Source organism: Perognathus longimembris, chromosome 2 (assembly GCF_023159225.1).
Source record: "Perognathus longimembris pacificus isolate PPM17 chromosome 2, ASM2315922v1, whole genome shotgun sequence".
NCBI lineage: Eukaryota > Metazoa > Chordata > Mammalia > Rodentia > Heteromyidae > Perognathus > Perognathus longimembris.
In genome coordinates this window covers 71,910,269-71,930,355 of record NC_063162.1, presented here as the reverse complement: position 1 = coordinate 71,930,355, position 20,087 = coordinate 71,910,269, and the positions used below count along the sequence as shown (strand labels likewise).

The following is a 20,087-nucleotide window of genomic DNA, read 5'->3' as shown; positions in this document are numbered from 1 at the left end:
CTGTCCACACTCAGCTCATTCAATGAATGCTGCTCTGCAGCCACTTAGCAGCCCCAAGCAAGGGGATGTCCAGTCCACACAGGGAGCGGGCACGCCCAGTCAACAGGAGGGGCATGCAGCAAATTCCAGGGCTCAACCAAGAGGACCCCCTGCACACACACAATACTCCCTGTCCAAGTCCACATACAACCTACAAGATGAAACCCATAACAAGGAAAGGCACACTACTAACACCTCAAACCAAATGCTTGCCGTGCTTTTAAGTGTTCACCAATTCAAAGACTTCACAGACAAAAGAAGCGCAATTCACCAATTAATTCATCGCTGCTCACAGATGAGCTTTTTCTTTTTTTCCCCTTTTTAATGAACAGTCTGTCCTTAATCCAAAAGCAGAAGCAAAACACAAGATATAGAGCATCCTGCTACCTCTCCCCTCTCCTGGGCTTTCTCTCTCCTCCTCACAGTGTTTAAATTTAAGCAGCTCTGTGATGCAAACAGCCTGGGTGTCACCCAGCACTGTGCCAGCGTGGGGGTGGGGGACAGGAAGCCAGGCTTCCTGCTGGCAGCCAGGCGCTCCCCCTTTCCCTCTGGAGGACTCCGGGGCCCCACATGGGAGGGAGGGGCTCTTTGTCAATGAGAGGAGGCACCACACTGAGAGGACAATGCAAGTTGGAAGGGTTTGCACAGTGCCTGGCTTTAAACTATCACTGGCCAACTTGCCTCAGCAGGCATCCCCTTGGTATCAGCCACAGAGTGGAAAGGAAGAGGCTGGCCCAGACGAACCGCCCCGATGGCAATCCCAAGTACAAAGGAGAGGGTTGTGTGAGATGCTTTTCCAGCCTATTATTGTTATTTTGAGGTCTGCTGGGGAAGTGCTCTAACACTGGGTTAACCCCCGCCCCAACAACCCTGGCTGACATACTTTAAATCTTTCTTAGAACTGCTTCTAGAGTTTGGAGAGGGCTTAAATGTGTCCTCCAAGTTCTGCTCCCCCCCACACACACACATACACACACAGTGTGGCAATGTTAGGAAGGACTGAGGCTTTTAAGTGGGGCTGAAGGGGTGAATGAAAGTAAACCCCATTTTCAGGTAGCCCCCATTTTGTTGTCGGTTTAAACTATGAGCAAACCCAGGGCAAGCTTATTAGAGCCCAGCCGGTCAAGAACTCTAACCGCCTGGGAATGCTTAACTCTAACCGCCCCTAGAATGCCTCCAGCCCTGAGCCAATCAGATTTGTACCCGTATCCTAATCTTGCTTGAACACCTGATTGCTGTAACTTTGTTTTTTGCCTTTATAAGCTCTGTGCAATCGCAGCTCGAGGCTGCCTCCTAACCTCCGCTGTGTCAGTGGGTAGGAGAAGCCTGGGCCAGGGCCCGCTTGAATAAAGTCTTGCCTTGCTATTGCATTTCAGAATGTCTGAGTCTCGGTGGCCTTCTTGGTGGTCGTTTCGCGACTTGGCATAACAGGGACTGACATGTCCCAGCAAAAAGTAAGATCCCATCTCAATCAATAAGCCCGAATGGTGGTTGACACCAGTCATCCCTGCTACATGAGAGGCAAAAGTTGGAGGATCATTGAGGCCAGCCCCAGGAAAAAAATGCAACACTGACTGAAAAATAATTACAAGCAAAAAGGGCTACAAGCTTAAGTGATAGAGTAACTAACTACTACTGTGAGATCCTGAGTTCAAACCCCGGCACCACCTAAAAGAGAAAGGGAAGTGAGGCCTAGTAGGAGGCCATAAACTCATAGGGGTCAGTGACCCAGGAAGGGATTAATACAGGACCCACCAGCACTCTGACTTCCAGTCCCAGCATGTGATCTCTCGATCTCAACCTCTCCCCCCCCCCCCCCATATTTCTGTACTTCAGTGCCATCCACATAGGGTCTCTACCAAATGACAACAGGGGCATGGCCTTGAACCTCAAGAACTGTGAGATAAACAAACCTCTTTTCCTTATATGGAATGTAGCCTTGGGTGATTCATCATGTGACACAGAACCAGCCAGCAGGAGAGATAGGCAGTCAACAAGCACCTGAGGTTCTCTTTGTTTTCCTCCGTGTAGGGGCATAGACCACCCAGCTAGGGGAGGCTTCTCCCTGAGCACCAGCAGGCCTTTTGGCAGGAGGTATTTCAGAGACCAACAAAAAGGGACCTTGTCAGATACAAGGCCTCAACTCTGCACTCCAGAGCTGTGAGCCCCAATAAACCTCTTTTCTTTTTAAAGTTATCCAGCATCAAATATTTTGTCACAGTAGCACTAAAGCAGACTCATGCTGAAGCCTCAAAATTCACAGTAGATCTATATAAATGGAAAAGTTCCTGGTCAAGTGAATAAGAATTTAACCTGATTCAGAAGAACAGCCTATGGCCTCTCAACAGACTTGAGCCCATCCAAACTTGCAAAATGGAGAGGTTGTGCCCTTTGCAAAAGGGACCCTACTATACTGCCAAAAATGTACTCAAGTTGGGCACCAATGCCTAACACCTGTAATCCTAGCTGCTGAGATCTGAGGATCATGGATCAAAGCCAGTCCAGGTAGGAAAGTCCATAAGACTGTTATCTTCAATTTACCACCAGAAAACCCGAAGTGGTACTGTGGCTCAAAGTGGTAGAGTGCTAGCCTTGAGCAAACAAGCTCAGGAATAGCACCCAGGCCCCGAGTTCAAGCCCCAAGACACACCAAAAAGTAATCTGCCAATCCTTCCCTAAAGGACACACACGGACACACACACACACACACACACACACACACACACACACACACACAGCCTTTTCCCAGAGTAGCTCCCTACCTGAACAAAGGTATTTAAACTGACTACCACATTTAGAAGTGGGGTTGTTGGAGGAGGGGGGTGCTTGCATTAGATAAGGTTATCAAGGTAGGAATATTGGTTATTTTATAAGAGGAGGAGGCCAAAAGACATCCAGTTAGGCTTTCTAGGGACCACGGGAAAGTTCCAGAAGACTCAAAGCAATACTGTGGCCACAGAGAAAGAAGGGCTTGTGGGAGCCAGGAGATAGATGGGGCTTGAGTTCGGGTGTGTTTTGCAGCGGGTCCCACGGGTAGTCTCCAGTTTCAGGACGCATAATTAGAACAGAGGTGGTCCCCAGGGTGGCCCCTGACCTCCAGGATGCACAATTAGCACAGATCCACACTCAGCAGTAGCAGCAGCACCGACCCTGAAAGAGGGAGAGGCCCTGGCAGAGGTGAGAGGTTCAAGGGCCCAGACTGGCTCCGCTTCCAGAGTGAACTCAGAAGACTCAGCTGTGGGGTTGGCTGCATGTGCTACTTGGCTTCAAAGAGGTGGGTGCAGCTCAGCCACTCAAGCATCAGGATAAACCATAGTGGCCTGGAAGAGCCAAGATACGATCAAGTTTCCACAGCTCAAGTTTCCACAGCTCGCTGAAGCCCTTGATAACTACGAGGAAAATACTATGCAATTAGAGCCTAGAGACACAAATGACCGAGGCTACAGTGCTCTCTCTGCATGGATAACCACATGTGTGGGAGTCATCCCCCCCCTTCAAAGTGGACTGCATGAGGGTGGGGACACAGGGGACGAATGTAGGGCTTGCCCCAGAAATGCCTCTGTCCTCTGGAGCTCTGGTCTTTGGATGTGCATGCGTACACTGCCTGGCTGTGAGGGTGGGGGTGGGGAGCTGTCAAGAAGACCTCTGCTCTCCTCCTCTAGTCTCCTGATGTCCATGACACTGGGGTACAGCTATGTCACCAAGACAGTGACAGAGGCCTATGGGAGATGAGGACATTGCATACCAGGACCTCGGACATGTGACAGGAACTCTGGCCCACAGCCTGACGCTCTCTCCTGCCACAATGACCTGGGGCAGGGCCTGTCTACAGCAAAAATGGGGAAGAAGCACAGTCACATGGCAGGCAGGCAGGCAGGCAGGCAGGCCTGAGAGCAGAGGAGTATGCCTGGGCCCCTGCCAGGCTCTCCTGGAAAGGCTCTGTACAACAGCCACAGTGCCTCCTACCTGGGCATCGGTGTTTCCTTCCACAACCTTCGCTGGCTCTGCAGGACACAGGACACATCTGCCTGTCCCCTAGGCCACTGGAGGACACCAGCTGTGAGCCACAGGGCAAGGCAACATGCAAAAGCACTTTGAGGGTTCAAGGAAGAGAGCACTGAGAAATCCTGGGAAGTTCCCAGGAGGAGACCACTGAGTAGCATACCACACACTAAGAGGAGCTGTGGGCCCATGCCCTTCACTTAGATAGGAGACTTGTTTTCTTCGCTAGCCCATGAAACTGCTTACTGCCTTCATGTACTTTTGTTTTTAAGTACGAGGGGTTGAACTCAGAGCCTTGTGCTTGCTAAGCAGGTGCTCTACTATTGAGTCATGTTTCCAAACCTTTTGTGTGTGGGTTATTTTAGAATAGGGTCTTCTTGGCTGTGTACCTGGGCTTCAATCCCCCATACTACAATTCTCATTGACTACGATGACAGCCACATACCACTGCACCTAGCTCTTGGTTGAGAAGGGATCTCAACCACAATCCTCCCACTCTCGGCCTCCCAAGTCACTAAGATTATAGGCATGAGTTGCAGCGTCCAGCTGCATGACTTTTCTGCCCTTGCTGTATTTTTGCCATTAATATTCATTTCACTCTGGTTTCACCTGAGTAGAAATTCTGGGATCCCCATACCTACTTGCCAGGGAACAGCCTGAATCTGAGCCTTACCACACTACTACGTCAAATCTGGAGACAGTCACAGGGAACAGGGATGTTAAAGAGAGCTGCCCCTCCCCCAGAAAAGTACTCCCAGTGTCCTGGACCCTCAAATCTCTGCAAGAAATTCCCTTCTGCAGCAACTAGGAGCTGAGCTCAGCCTCCTGCTCAGGGACAGTAGAACAGAGCAGGGCCTCTCCCACCCACTCTTCTATCAGACCCCTCTTCCTCATCCCTGCCCATAAGCCTGACAATCATCTCACCCCAGACTCACAGAGAACAGGTTCTCACTCAAAGGTGGCAAACTAAGAAGGAAAATATCTGAGATGCAGCCAGAGTGAGCCAAGGAGTTGGGAAAGCAGCAGAAGAAAAGGATTAGAAAATAAATTAGAAGACACGCAAAAGGATTTAGAATCGATTTCAAGTGCAATGGAAGAAAATCCTTCCCAGAATTGGACGCACAGGTCCGGCTTCAAACCAGGCAGCAGCAAGGTTGCACCCAGTCCAGCCCACCAACAATCTACTTGGGCCCCTTTCTGGGTGATGCTTCTCAAAGTGAAGCTGGGGGCCACCCAGAGACTGATCAAAATCTGGGTCTCAGTGATGCTGAGGTGTTCTGAAGTTCGAGACCCAGGAACAAGGCCCTTCCTTCTTCATTCCTGGGTGGTGGCCGCCCCCTGCTAAATCACTCTTTTAAATGGCTATTTAAAATAGGAAGGAGACAAGAATGGCTAAACTGAAAATTGTTAGGGCAAGTAGAATAGTAACTCTCAGTCACATGGTAACCAATTTGAAATGATGGAAGACCTGGTCAAAGCAGAGATGTGATCCTGTCACTGCGCCCAGGAAGTAGCACTAGACTTCCAAGGCTTCCCATGGTCCTTTGAATGAGACCTTGGCCCAGGGCCTGATCAGCCCCTCCTGCCCAAGCTAACTTAGGGATCAAATTCCCTCACGGAGCCCTCAACAGTGCTGAAAGGCCAAGGCCTGCCCCCCATGTTCCTCAGAAGCCAGTCACCCACAAAAATGCTCCTCTCCCCAGGAAACCCATTTGCCCTCTTCCCAGACATCTGAGCACACAGTCTCCCTCCCCACCCCCTTTAGACCTTCCTCTCATCAGTGCCTTTTCCCCAAGGTCCCCAGTCCTGAAATGAAGTTTTATCAAAACGCAGAATGAGGGCCCGGTAGAGGTGGCTCAAGCCTATAATTCTAGCTACTCAGGAGGCTGAGATCTGAGGAGCGTGGTTCAAAGCCAGCCCAGACAGGAAAGTCTGTGAGGTTCTTATCTCCAATTAATCACGGAAAAAAAGCCAAAAGTGGTACTGTAGCTTGAAATGGTAGAGTGCTAGCATTGAGTAAAAACTCAGGAACAGTGCCCAGGCCCTGAGTTCAAGCCCCACAACTGAAAGAAGAAAACAAAAAGGCAGAAGGAAGGACTAGAAGTGTGTATACTGGAGAAGGTGTGTAAATGTTGGTTCCATGGAGATTTGCATACAGGGCTCAGATAACTGTCTTTTCAGGACAAGTGTGGGAGGGAAACGGAAATCCAACAGTTCTACTCTCCAAATACACACTCAGAGAACACCCCATTTCTGTATTTCTTTCTCTCTGTGTAATCTTAATCTACAATGAAGCTTTTCCCCCAAACACTCCACCATAAAGGCCATTACTATGGGATTAGTACATAAGTATATGAATTGCTGTGCCAGGAGCTGACAAACCTGTAAGAGAAGAGTGGAAGGTGAAAAAGTAGCCCAATAAACTGCCAATAATCAGAAATAATGGCCAGAAAGAGAAAGAAGTCAGCCTCTAGCATAGGACCTTTTGCAAAGTGTAAGTTAGTATAATGCATTATTCTGGGATAACTGAGCTAGACAAGGTCTATACTTAGAGCCAGAGTCATTCTCTTTTTATTTCTCTTTTTTATGCTGAGAGTGATTTCTAATCTGGCTGACAATCTGATGAACTAGCTAAAATTAAGGAAGGAAGATTAACACTTATCACTGCCCACAGCCAATTTCAATAATCTACCTACTGGAAAGTTCCAAGTGATTCAAAGTGCAATTGTACACCAGGCACGGGTAGCTTACTCCTGTAACTCTAGCTACTCCGAAGGCTGAGATCCTCAGATCTGAGTTCCAAGCTAGGATAGGCGGAAAAGTCTGCAAGCCTCTTATCTCCATTAACTAGCAAAAAGATCAAAGTGGAGGTGTGGCTCAAATGGCAGAGCACCAGCCTTGAGTGAAAAACTAAGCAAGAGCATGAGGTCTTGAGTTTAAGCCCCAGTACTGGCAAGTACATGCACACATATGCGTGTGCATGAGCACATACACATACATACACACGTGATTATAACACCTAGATTCCTTGACACACCACACAATCACAGAAAATCCAGTTTGAATGAATTAAATCCTTCATAAACAGCCCAGAAAGCTGGAACAGAAACAAGTGAGAGAATCTTAGCAACATCCATTCTCTCCCTCCAAAGTGAAAACATAATAAAATAAAACAGCAGAATCCCAGGTTGGTTCAAACAAAAGTAGAGGTAGGCCTCAGTTTACCAAGGCTTTTAGGTGAGTAGAAATCAACCAGTAACAGGATTCATTACACCAGTTCTTTTCATTTACAATTGATCGTAATTTATTCTGGCCTATATGTCAGCAGGACACTTCTGTGTTCTTGAAGAAATTATGTAGCAAAAAATAAAAATAAAAATGAGTTGAGATTTTGGGAGGAATGATGTAATAATCAGTGTGGAGCTTCAAGTGATTCCAGCAGGATATCTGAATTTAAAACCTGAGTAGAAATTACACAATGATTAACAATAACATCAGCAGAACTGGCAAATCTGATACATTTTTGGCACCCTATTTGATTACATTTATTCATCTCAGCACCACAAAGTACAGAGCTCAGACTCCCTCTGTCAGAGAGAGTAAAACCTGAGGTGGAGGGAGATAATTGACTTACCCAGTCACCCAGCTGGTGTACTCAGAAAGAGACTTGAACCCTTATTTAGCTTTGACTTCAAAGACTCCTTCTTTCCCTCTTCCCCAAATCCAATCAATCTGCAAATCCTTTAGTGTTTTTGTAATCAATGCTTAGCTGCGAACATAAGGAGTAAATGTCCTCCCCTCCGGACCCATCCGGCATCAACACATGGGTGTCAGATGGAAAGTGGGGGAGGGTCCAGCTCTCTTCAAATAGCATTTACACAGCAAGCACACTGCTGGATTTATTTATTTATCGATCTGGCAGAGACCATGGTGTTTACCTGGTAGGACAAGAAGACAGAAATTCACAGCTCACACCAGTCCTGGCCTCTTCCTGCTGGCTGTATTATCTAATCTACCATCCTCTTGGTCACTTTGGGAGTTAAGAGTTGTCAAGGAAATCCAATTGGCTCTGTCCCTTGCCTCAGATCCATTAGCTTTGTTTCCCACTCAATTCAGATGCCCAGCTTCCAGCAGAGGTGGTACAGGCCCTCCCAGACCTCCCTACACTGCTTGCAAAATTCCATGGGCATGTCAGCTTCCTTAATATTCAGATCAGTTGTGAACTCCTTCCTCCATGATCTATAAACAAACACTGTGAATACATTTAGTATATTTAATTATTGCTGTCTCTTAACAGGTCTCCCTCCAATTCAGCACTCAATCCCACGCGCCACACAAAGAGTCCTCTGACCCCAGAATATACAAGTAATCACAGCAACTGTCACATGACTGACTGGCTGGATGAATGGTGAACAGATGATGGATGATGGATGTATGGATAGATGATGGATGGGTGATGAATAGATGATGGGTGATGGCTTGATGGGTGGAGTATTAAAAAGAGCAATAGTACAATTAAAAATGTTTACAAGGATTTTAAGTATGTAACTCCCTCAGCTAGACCCAGAGGTAGCTCACACTTTTAATTCTTACTACTTGGGAGACTGAGCTCTGCAGGATCCCAATTCAAAGCAAGCCTGGAGAAATTACCCAAGTGGTAGAGCACCAACCTACTAATGGTGAGCTCCCCAGGCACCCATGGCTCACGCCTGTAATCCTAGTTACTCAGAAGCTGATATCTGAGGATGGCAGTGCAAAGCCAGCCTGAGCAGGAAAGTCCGTGAGACTTTTATCTCCAATTTAACCATCAGAAATCAGAAGTGGCACTGTGGCTCAAGTGGCAGAGCACTAGCCTTGAGATAAAGAGCTCAGGGACAGTGTCCAGGCCCAGAGTTCAAGCCCCATAACCAACCAAAGAAAACAAAACAAGAAAAACCCAATGAGCTCCAAGCCAATACGGTATATGCTTCTCAATTCTTTCTACCAAAATACAGCATATGCTTCTCGATTCTTTCTGCCAAAAGATAGTAGATGCTTCTCAATTGTTTTTCTTGTTTGGGCTTGCACATCATCACCTCCAACCCCAAGATTCCCTATTAAAATATAACACAATTAAGAAATAAAGCATTCTCATGTTTCTCCCATCAGAATGGAGGGAAGGTTTCTAGAACATGTTCTGGTGAGGAATGGAACTGACAAAGCACTTCTAACAAGTCCATCTCTGACCATAAGTGAAGGAGAGATGTGGTAACACACTCAGTCCTTGGCCAAAGACTTGCTTTGATGAGATTGGAGCCAACTTGCTGTAAAAATGACCTGCACAGGAGAAAACAGGGTTCAGTGGCTGATAGAATTGTTTCTCTACTGCTGACGACCTTCCATGGTAAGTGTAACTGCCTGAATGTGTGTACATGTGTGCATCTGACATACTCAGCACCTACTTATTACCTAGCATATGGAAGAGTTTCAATCCCCCAAGTCGAAACTGTTTACTAAGTAAGTAGTTATGTCCACAGAGTGGCCATAGAGCGAACTAGGACACAGTCCACTGGAAAAGTCTGGGCCATCATGAGACAGCATGGAGCGGGGTGGGCAGGAGTCATGGAGAAACCAGCCTTACTGAGTCTTATTGGAATTCACTTCTCGCTTGGCCAAAAAATGTGCAATCTGCCCAAAACCCTTCAACTGGCTCTACCTCCCAAGCCACAGGATTCCTGAAGGCCCGGGGCAAAGCCGCCTGTGGTTATACATTTAGGTTAAAGAGCCCAAAAACACACACACAAAAATTATTTGGAAATGCATTACACTTCAAAATCAAGGGTAATTGTGTGTAGCAGCCTGGAAAAACATAGCTCACACAGGACTTCAGAGCCACCGAACCCCATAGCCCTAAACTCTGGCAATTTCAAACTGAAAATGAAAAGGTTCAGAGGATGGAAGGAAGGGTGGAGGGTTGGTACAGGACTGTGACTTTTAAGAAGGCTGCTTGGGGAGGTGCAGCTAATTTATAGCCCAGGGATGCAGGTTACCACCAGAGCAACAGCCTAAGAGAGGAGATAAACAAAAGGTCTGCATGTCATTATATAACAAAAGAATGTGGCTGGGTTAGGACACAAATCTCACTGGCAAACTGAGTAGAGTTCACATAAACAGAGGCTGGGCGCTGGTAACTTATGCTTATAATCCTAGATACTTAGGAAGCTGAGGTTTGAGAACCACAGTTCAAAGCCAGCCTGGACAGAAAAGTCCATGAGCCTCTTACCTCCAATGAACCAGCAAAGAGCAAAGAAGTAAAGGTATGCCTCAAGTAGTAGAGCACCAGCCTTGAAAGAGAAAGCACAAGTCCTGGAGTTCAAGCCCCAGTGACAACCCAAAATAAATAAGCTAATTAAGTAAGTGAAGTAGACAGTATCTTTGGCCTTCTGCTGCAATATTTGGGGGACACTAAGCAAGTACCAATATCCATTACTACCCAGCTAGCCAAGGGGGATTTGAGAGACAGAGGAAGAGGCGCTTGGCCCTTAACTCACCGCCTCCCTCTCCCCATATAGATGTCTTTATCTTGTGACTGTGCTGGGCCAATTACCCACCTTCCTTCATCCATCTTATTCTTATCCTCTGAAGGCTGCTGTCAACTCAGTCACCAGCACTCAGAATCCAAACCTTGTTAGGAAACTAAGACACACACTTGCCAGTCAAGGCCTCTCCCTTCCACCATCATGTAGGATGTGAGAAATAAACAGGAAGGTCCAACTTCAGAGCACTCAGAAAGTGCTAGGACGACAATGGCCTTTTAGGAGTGAAGGAAGCTGGGGAAGAAATGGGGAGAGCCCCAGGAAAATAAGCAAACACAAAAAGGCAAAGAACCCAAGGAAAATTAAGTGAATACAAAGGGTGGAGCAGCCCACTGGGAATACTCTTTCTAGGCTCCAAAGAATATCAGTAAACAGAAAATAGAGTTTACGCCTGCTGCTGAAAGTCTAGATGCTCTGATATCCCAGTTCCTCAGTTCGTGAGGAGAACAAAGCAGAGGTTTCCCAGCTAGGCGCATGGAGGGGGTGGGGGTGCTGCTCCCCCAGAAAACAATCTGGAAAGTAAAGTGGACACATTTTTTATTATCCCAACACAATAGGCAGGCTACCCACCCCTGGGGAGAGGCAGAGGGAAGACCTTTTTGTTATAAAGCTTGAAATGTCAATAGCATTGAGACCCAGACTTTGTGAAATAAATGGCCAATTTCAAGGGCAGTGCTGCAAGTAGAGAAAGAAAACTACCAGAAACCTGAGCCACCCTGCTAAACAGACTCTGCATTCACCTATGGTTGGAAACACAGAGGCAGGAATAAGCATAGACCCACTGAATTTCCCTCCCCATAGAGACTATGCTCCTGATTTCACCATGACTCTGGAGTCAGAGTGAGTCTTTATCATGGTAGAAAATGGTGAGTCACCATGACTCAGCCACGCAGGAGGCTGAGACATGAGGATCCCTGTTCAAAGCCAGCCTGGACAGGAAAGTCCATAAGACTCTTTTCTCCAATTAACCACCAAAAAGCCGGAAGTGTAGGTATGACTCAACTGGTAGAGCACCAGCCTTGAGTAAAAAAGCTAAGAGAGAACTATGCTGTCAGTGCAAGCCCCAGCACAGGCAGGAAAAGAATACATTCATTATTTTTGGCAAACAGTTCTCCTTTTTATTAATTAAATTGTTGGGCTGCTTCTCTATCCTGGGCTTGGTTGATGGACACACTGTCCCCAGGGGAAGGCCAAGGCCATCTACTGAGTGGCACATCCAAAGAGGAGTCAGCTCTGCAGAGCTCTGCCTCAGTGGCAGCAGGTAGCCCTGGTTTCCATGGCAACCCCGGGAGCATCCTTCACAACCAAGAGCTTTCATTTCTTTTGTTGGTGCTGTTTCTTATGTTTTATGGTTCTGGGGACTGAAGCTAAGGTGGCGTGCAACTTGAGCAACACTCTCAGCAGAAACCAGGCCAAGTTCATCCTCTTGATCCTCCTGCTTCTGCTTCCTGAGTAGCTGAGATTACAGGTGCTAACAACCAACAGTGCCCGGCTAAACCATGAGCATTTCTATCGGCATGCAGGAATAAAAATTCTTCCCAGAAGCTACTACAGTAGAAGTGTGAGAGGCACACCCTAGCATCCAAGGCTAGCAAGTCCAGGAAAACAAGAGAAGCAATCAACCAGTGCGCCAGACATGGGGGGGGGGGAGGGGAAGAAGGAAGGTAGCAGAAGCAAAAGAATTGGCAGAATTGGCTTTAGGCTCAGATCTGCTCTCCAAATATGCCACTGAACATTTCACTCCTCCAAGCCATGGGGATAAGGAGATTGTGTGCAGACTTTGCTGTGGCTTCCACATTGCATGGAGAGGATGGGTTCCTGCGGGAGGTGGGGAGCTGGGGGTGGGGGTGAAATCACATCCACCCTGGGTCTTCAACCCATGTGCTAGTGTTTACCCACCCATCATCCGTCCAAGTACTGCTCTTCCTGCACAAATACAGTTCTCCTTGGAGTAGATCAAGTTCCAAGTCCAGCATTTTCTACTGAGGAAAAGTTTTGTTCCTAGGTTATTAACTCTTGGAACTAAAATAGCCCAAACTGTAGCCTCAATTCTTAAAATTGCGGTTCCAATAATAATCTCACTCCATTTCTGGAAGCCAGTGTTAGGGGGAGTGAGGGAAGGAAAGGGGGCTCAGGAACCTTGAGCGGCATCTCCTTCTATTTATACATGTGACTAATTTCTCCACTCACCACTACACCAGGTTGTGCCTGCGGTTAATTCTGTTTGGTGAGCTAGCGTTCCTGCGCCCACATGTACTTCTATCTCCTACTCCACTCTCATCCCACCCCCACCCCGCTTGAGGACAGTGACAAAACTCTGCTCAAATTATCCGTGCATTTACTTCGTGAGACGTCAGAAGACATACTGCAAAGACACAGGTGGTTAATTTAATCGTAGATCGTGAGGACTGAAGCCTGGCAGGCTTTGGTAGCAGTTATGATAGGTAGGTCGTGATGGTGAACACTCACAGCCTAAATCATGCTCAGAACTGATGGAGCAGAGCAACTTCTATGCACACCGCACACATGTTGGCTTTGCTTCGCCTACAAACACAATTCTGGCCGGAAGGCAGGGGGCGGGGTAATGTCACAGGGGCCACCCTTTGCAACTTCGGATGGAGGGCTGGCTTTCGTATCCTTATGTTTTTGGACCATGCTGACGTTAGGAGCCCTTGGCTTTCTTCTTTAGATAAAGTCTCAAGTCCCGACTGGCTGAAATGCCTAACTGAATCATACGCCACAGCACTGTGGCTGCTAGCAAAAGAGATTTGCCAGGGTCTCACAAATCTCTTAATTAAAATCACACATATGGTAACTGCTCAGCATAAAATAGGAAAAGGAAGGCACGGCAGATCCAAAGATCTCCAAAGTTCTAGACTAGCACACAGATTTAATTCTAAGTGCAGTAATGAAGCAATTCCACATCACCACACTGGAAATAAGGCATGTCACTGGGTCTCTGACCCTTCCAGGAGATGGTGTTTGGGCCCAGCACGCGGCCCTCCCTGTTCCATAAGCAGACAGGAACCCCAGGATCTAGGTTCCATGTCAGCCCAGGCCAAAAAGATGTTGAAACCCCACCTCAACAGGAAATTCAGCCGGAAGCAGCAGAGTGCACCTGCCAGCCCAGGAACTGCTGGCAGTCCATTCCAGCCAGCAGGAATGAAAAATGAGGCCCTATCTCAAAAAATAACTACAGAAAATAAAGAACTGTGGGTCTGAGTTGGTCAAGTGCTAGCATGCCTCTGAGTTCAAACTCCAGTACAGTAGGGGGAAAAAAATTCCCTTAAAAGAGGCATTTTTTAAAGTTAAGCCAATGATTGATACTGCTCCTGCTTCAACATTCAAAAGTAGAGACTTTTACAGATTAAACCAAGTGTCGGTGGTCCACAGAAACAGCTATGTCCTTTTACTTCAGTAAAAAAAAAAAAAAAAGTGTAGGTCCCCAGAACTTCCATGATTATTAAAAGCAAGAGAAAGTGAGTTAAAAAAGAGGAGCTTGGAATGTGGCTTAGTGGTAGAGTGCTTTCCTACCATGCATGAAGCCCTGGGTTCGATTCCTCAGTGCCACATAAACAGAAAAGGCCAGGAGTGGTGCTGTGGCTCATGTGGTAGAGTGCTAGCCTTGAGCAAAAGAAGCTCAGGGACAATGCCCTGGCCCTGAGTTCAAGCCCCAGATTAGAAAAAGAAAAAGAAAAGACAGACACCGCTGTTCACACCTATAATCCTAGCTGCTAAAAAGGTCAAGATCTGAAAATCCAGGTCTGGAGCCAGCAGTAGCGGACAAATCCCAAGCAAGACCACGGGGTTCTGAGTTTAAATCCCAGCATGGTATTTAAAACACACACTCACACACAACACATATCAAGCCATACATTGGTCATTAAGATCCAGTGTGCACAAAGAATAAGACCAGGAGGACATTCTTGAAAGAGGATCACAAAGATTCAACAGTTATGTGCATCTGATCATATATAAAACTCCAGGAAATAGGTTATTTTTTCTTTCTGTTTCTATTTTCTTTTCCTCTTGTCTTATTCATTCATCTGTCTTTGGGAGGGAGGGTAAGGTAGGGCACAGAAATGGAGGGACAAAGGAAGAACAAACGCAGCAGTGGTATTCACTAGACACTGTTGAAAATGAACTATACAACTTGTGGGTGGGGACTAAAGGGAAGAGTAGGGAGAACGAAGGAAGTGGTGACATTCTGTACAAAGGAATGCATTCATTACTTGATTTATGTAGCCTCTCTGTACATCACCATTATAATAACAATATAACTCAATATGTGTTTTGTGAAACACAATTTCTCCTCTGCTCACCTCCACTGAACATTTTATCATTTATTTGTTTGTTTATTGTGCTGTTACTGAGACTTAAACTCAGGGCCCAGGCCCTGTCCCTTACTTTTTCTGCTCAAGGTTGGTGCTCTACAATTTGAGCCACACCTCTACTTCTGGCTTTTTGATGGTTAATTAGAGATAAGGGTCTCCTAGACTTTCCTGCCTAGGGCTGGCCTCAAACCTTGGTCCTCAGACCTCAGCCTCCTGAACAGTTGGAATTACAGGCATGAGCCCCCACACTGGGCCTACTGCATGTTTTAAATGGCTGACCTGAACCATCAAAATTAGTATCATCTTGTTACATACTCCTTAAGCGTGCAATCCCTAGCCTGACAGACTAGACAGAAGCCAAACTGAATGTGCCCAGCTGTGGCAAGCACCTCCTGCTTTGCAAGGAAGCCAGGCTTAACAATTCCCAACCTTTCCCAAATTCAACAGGATATCTACAAAGCCAAACTAACTGCTTGGATGGCTGGGGGCACTAAAATGTGGTTGTGAGCTGTAACAAAGCTTAATGGACAAATTCTCTCACCTGAAGCAGGGGGAAAGTTCCCCTAGAAGGAATGCCCCCCTCTCAACTTCAGTGTTAGACAAATAGATGGTGTCTGCGCCAGGCAGCTCCTGGCCCTGCCCCCAGCCACATCCTCTGGGCAGGGGCTTCTAAAGCCCTCCCTTCCTGCCCCTCCCACCCCACCCACTCACACCCAAGACACAAAGGGGGTCAATTAAGCAAAAACACTCAAGCTCAGCCTTATCTTCAATCCTGTAATTTCATAAAGATTATGACTTTGCAGCACTTGTAACTTATTTATCTGCTTTCTCCTTTTCATTTTCCTTCTCCCTCCGGCATCTCTCCTGTCTTCTCCCTGGGAGTTCTCTGCACCCTCCTCCCTACCCCCCCACCCCCTCACCCCAGTTGTCTGCACCCAGCCTGGCCTCCGGGCTCCCTTCCCTCTCCAGCCTTCCTCGTAGCCTCCTCCCTGCTTCACTTCCATGCTGGGAGGCCATAGGACACAGTGGGTGAATGTATGGCGCTCTTAACAATAATGGCATGTTTGGCTTTGAAGTCTTGTCCCCAAAATAAAGGATGCAATAATAGGCCAAGAATAGTTTACTCTCCCAGGAAATCACCTCTTGGCCCCTTTCTTGTCTGAGATCCTAAGGGAGGAGAGGGGAAGGCAGGAGAGAATCTGAAAGAGGAGTGGTCATAGATAAACAAAGGTATGGCTTCTCACCTGCTCTTGACACTACAGCCTTCTCTTGGTCTCTTTCCCTGGTGAGCCCCTACCCACACAGGCATCTCTCAGTCAGTCAACAGACATTTAAGGAGCACCTACTATGGCCTAAGCATTTGATGTGTAAACATGCCAAGGTATTTTCCTCTAGAAACTTCCATTCTAATGGGAGAAAGACAATAAACAAACAAACAAGTGAATGTATCAGGCCAAGGGGGAAAAATGCTAAGAAAGTGAGAATAGCAGAGGGCTATGCAAGGTGGCTTATTTATTATTTAGTCATTTGATTATTTATTTGATACTACAAGGGCAGGGCCTGGGCACGGATCCTCAGTTGTTTTTTTGCTTAAGGCTGGTTGGTGTTCTACCACTTGAGCCACACTTCCACTTCAGGATTTTTTGGTGGTTAATTGGGGGTAAGAACCTCAAGGTCTTTCTTCCTCAGGCTAGCTTTGAGCCGATATCCTCAGATTTGGGCCTCCTGAGTAGTTAGGATTACAGGCATAAGCCACAAACACCTGAGTTCTGGTCTCTGCTTTAGATGTAGTATTCAGAGAAGGCCCTGTAAACTGAAAACTGAGCAGACCAAAGTAAAGGAAATAAGTGAATGAGCCATCTGGCTTTGAGGGAGAAAGCAACTCATGCATAAAAAAAAAGAATGTGCAAAGGCCCTGAGCTGAGAACTCAGTGAACAAGAAAAATGGGATGTGTTCAGCATGGTTGCACAGGACAAGAGCTAGGCCTGTTGTGGGGCACATACCATCCAGCATTGGGACCACCCATCCTGAGGCCTACTGCAGGTCCTGAGTTTCCAGAGGCTGCTGCCTGGGCCTGCCCCTGGCTAACACCTCCAAAGAGTCTGGTTCCTACCTTTCCCCACAATTTGAGCCCCTGCCCCAGATGAAGTCCCCACCCTCATTCTTTCACAGTTTACCAGTTAATCTAATTTAACAACACCACACACAAGGAACTGAGTACACATGCAAAGGCAAGGTGGCAGGCCACATGAACTTTGCAAACCCAGCCTTCAGTAGACGGGAGAGATATTATTGTAAAGAGCTGAGAATTAAAATTAAGTCTGCTGTATGTCTACTGAAGATCTGACCTACTAACTTAGCAGTCTCCCCACTTCTGCAAAAGAGGGGACAAAAATCCTTGAAACAACCTTGGAAGCAGGGATGGAAGGTGGACCTGCAAACCTGGAGCCGAAGAGACTTCCGCAGCTTCGGGCAGCCTGTGCAATCTCCAAGTGCAGAGGACTGGACCAGGCCCTAAATTTCTCTCAGAGATCCGCTATTTAAACGCAGACTCTCAATGACTCTTGTTTTCTAGCACGCTCCCATTTTTCCACTGGCCCTGTCCTTAGGACACAGGCAGGCACCTTTGCCTCTGGGGCCAAAACCCCCTCTCTGGGGTTCTGGAACATTCTAACCCTGTCAGATCCACGAGTCCCTGGTAGGGGCCGGTTGGCCTGGTCTAGGCTGTGTCCTGGGGAGCTGTCCAGGGCCCTGGGCTAGCCCTGCGGGACCCTGCCCTGCGGGAGAACGGCCCTGGCTTTAAGCCAGGGTTGGTCCTGAAGCCATAGGCCCCTGACCCTGCTGGCCAACTTCAAAGGGCCCCGGGCGGGACAGGGTCAGTGAGAGGGGAGACCCTGACGACAGAGGGCCCGCGGGCGCGCGCTCCGCGCGCTCCATCTCGGGGGCGCGCACCCACACTCCCCGCACTCGCGCACTGGTATCCCCGCTCGCGCCCGCCGCGGCTCAGCTCAGTCCCGGACAGGCGGAGTTACTTCCTCCCTCTCGAGCCCCCCGGGGGTACCGGGACTGCGCTCTCCGCCCGGGCTCTCGGCCCCCAAGCGGCGCTGCCTCCTCCGGCGGGGCGCGCCCCGCGGCTCCACGCCCCGCCCCCGCCCCGGGCCACCGCGGGACCCCGCCGCCCGCCGGCCTGGACCCCAGCGGAGCCCGCAGCGCGGCCCCAGGAGGCGAGAGTTTGCAGGGCTCGGGACCGCAGCTGTCCACAGCGCCCCCCGCGCCCCCACGGCTCCATCCACTGAGGCCGGCCCGGAGCGCGCTGGCGGGGCGCTTCTCGGCTCTACAGAACCCCGAGCCCGGCCCTTGTCCTCCACCAGCAGCGTCCCGGAGCAGCTGCCCGGCTCCGGACTCGGTAGTCCCGACGCCCCCGCACCGTGGCGCAGCCTCCGCGTCCCGCGAGCCGGTCCCGGTCCACACGTCTCCCTGGGGTCCCCGGCCGTGCTCCGCGTCCCGGGACGCCGCACCCGACTCCCGCCCTCGGCTCCCAGACTTCCCCAAGTCCGGAGCTCGGCAGGCGCGCCCCAGTCATTGCCCTCCGGCCGAGGGAGGCGGAGGGAAGAGGCGGGAGGGTAGCTGCTGGCTCGGCTCCCTCCCCGCCGGTCCCCCAGCTCCCACCCGGCTCCGCTCCCCTCTCCGCCAGCCCCAGAGCCCCCGGCCCGCTCTCCGCGCAGCCCCCCGGGGTCTCCTCCTCGCCGGCCCCCTCCCCGCCGGCGCCGGGGATCCCCTCCCCGCGCACCCCGGAGCCCCTCCACACCGACCCCCGCCCCGACCCCCCTTCCCCGCCGGCCCGGGGAGCCCTCTCCATCCCCGCCCGGCCCCAGGTCAGCGACCCCGCGCGGCGCGGACCAGGAAACTTTACGAACCTGCCCCGGGGTCTCCGGACAGCGGCGGCGGCAGCAGCGGGGATTCCCGGCGTCCGGAGCCCTGGCGACTCCGCGCGCACCGAATCGGGGCCCCGAGGCTCTGCGGCCCGGCCGTGCGGGCGGCGGGGCGCTGCACCCCGCCGGTCCCCGCTGCTCTGCTCCGCTCGCCCGGCGCACGCACTTACTCTCCGGGTCGGGCGGCCGCCGCTGCTCTCACTTCCTCTTCCTCCCGCCTGCTGGCCGCTGGCTCCGTGTGCATCTGCGAAAGGCATCGCGGGCTCGGCCGCGAACTCCCGCCCGCCGCCCGGCGACGCTGCCCCGGGGCCGCCGCCGCCCCCGGCACCTGCGCCCGGACGCGCGCCCGGCGCCCGCGCCCCGCCCGCCGCCCGCCCACCGCGCCTGGGGAGGGGGAGACTTCCCGCGTCCCCCACTTTACAAAGAGGGAAATCCACAGCCCGCGCGCCCCAGACCCGCGGTCACGCACCGAGGGTGCGGGAGACGGCAAGGGCCCCACCACCTACCTCCGCCACCCGCAGCGCCACCCCCGGGGCGCTGGGCATCTTGGCTCAGGCTCCCCGCTGGCCAGGCACGCGGGATCTTCTAAGGGGAAACTACTTGGATGGGTGAACTCCGAGCTTTTCCCCTTGAGCTGAGGGGCAGAGGTAACTCCATGCTATTGGTCGCCTGTGTTTGCAGTCACTGGAACTCGCAAGGTGAATTTTGCATCGTTTCGTATAAAGCAGTGTATTCTCCCCACCGCCCCTGAAATTGGTATTTAGGATAAATTATTTAATTCATACAACCTATTTTCAAAGCGGTGACTCCCAGCCTAGCTGGCAGGAGAGGAATGACAGTTGCTGGAACATTCAGGAGGAACACCTGTTCTCTACAAATTCAGAAATCTCTGCTCCTCAAGAAAAGGCAGACAGAGGTGCTTGCTAGGCATCCTCTCCTAACAGTGAAGTGGTAAATAAGTAAGGGCCTTGTAGGTCTCAGAATCTAGGGTGGAAAGCAACACCTCTCTCTCTCTCTCTCTCTCTCTCTCTCTCTCTCTCTCTCTCTCTCTCTCTCTCCTCACATACACACAATTTAAATTTTAACTCTATTTGCTAGCCACTATTGAATATTTGAAATGAGCAGACCTGAAATGTCTTGTAGGTGTATAAAACAAGCCCACGATTTAGAATAAAAAATGGAATGCTAGCTAAATTATTTTTAT

At 49.7% G+C, this 20,087-nt stretch overlaps 1 protein-coding gene across 2 annotated transcripts in view; it reads right to left on the bottom strand.

Annotated features, from left to right (window-relative positions):
- Positions 1-19,162, bottom strand: part of Elmo1 (engulfment and cell motility 1) — a 438,867-nt gene extending 419,705 nt beyond the window's left edge. The window contains exon 1 of one of the 2 annotated variants that reach the window (XM_048339446.1): positions 19,054-19,162. The gene's annotated coding sequence lies outside the window, so the exon portion shown is untranslated. The other variant, XM_048339445.1, reaches the window with a different exon arrangement.
- Between the last annotated feature and the right edge of the window lie 925 nt (positions 19,163-20,087).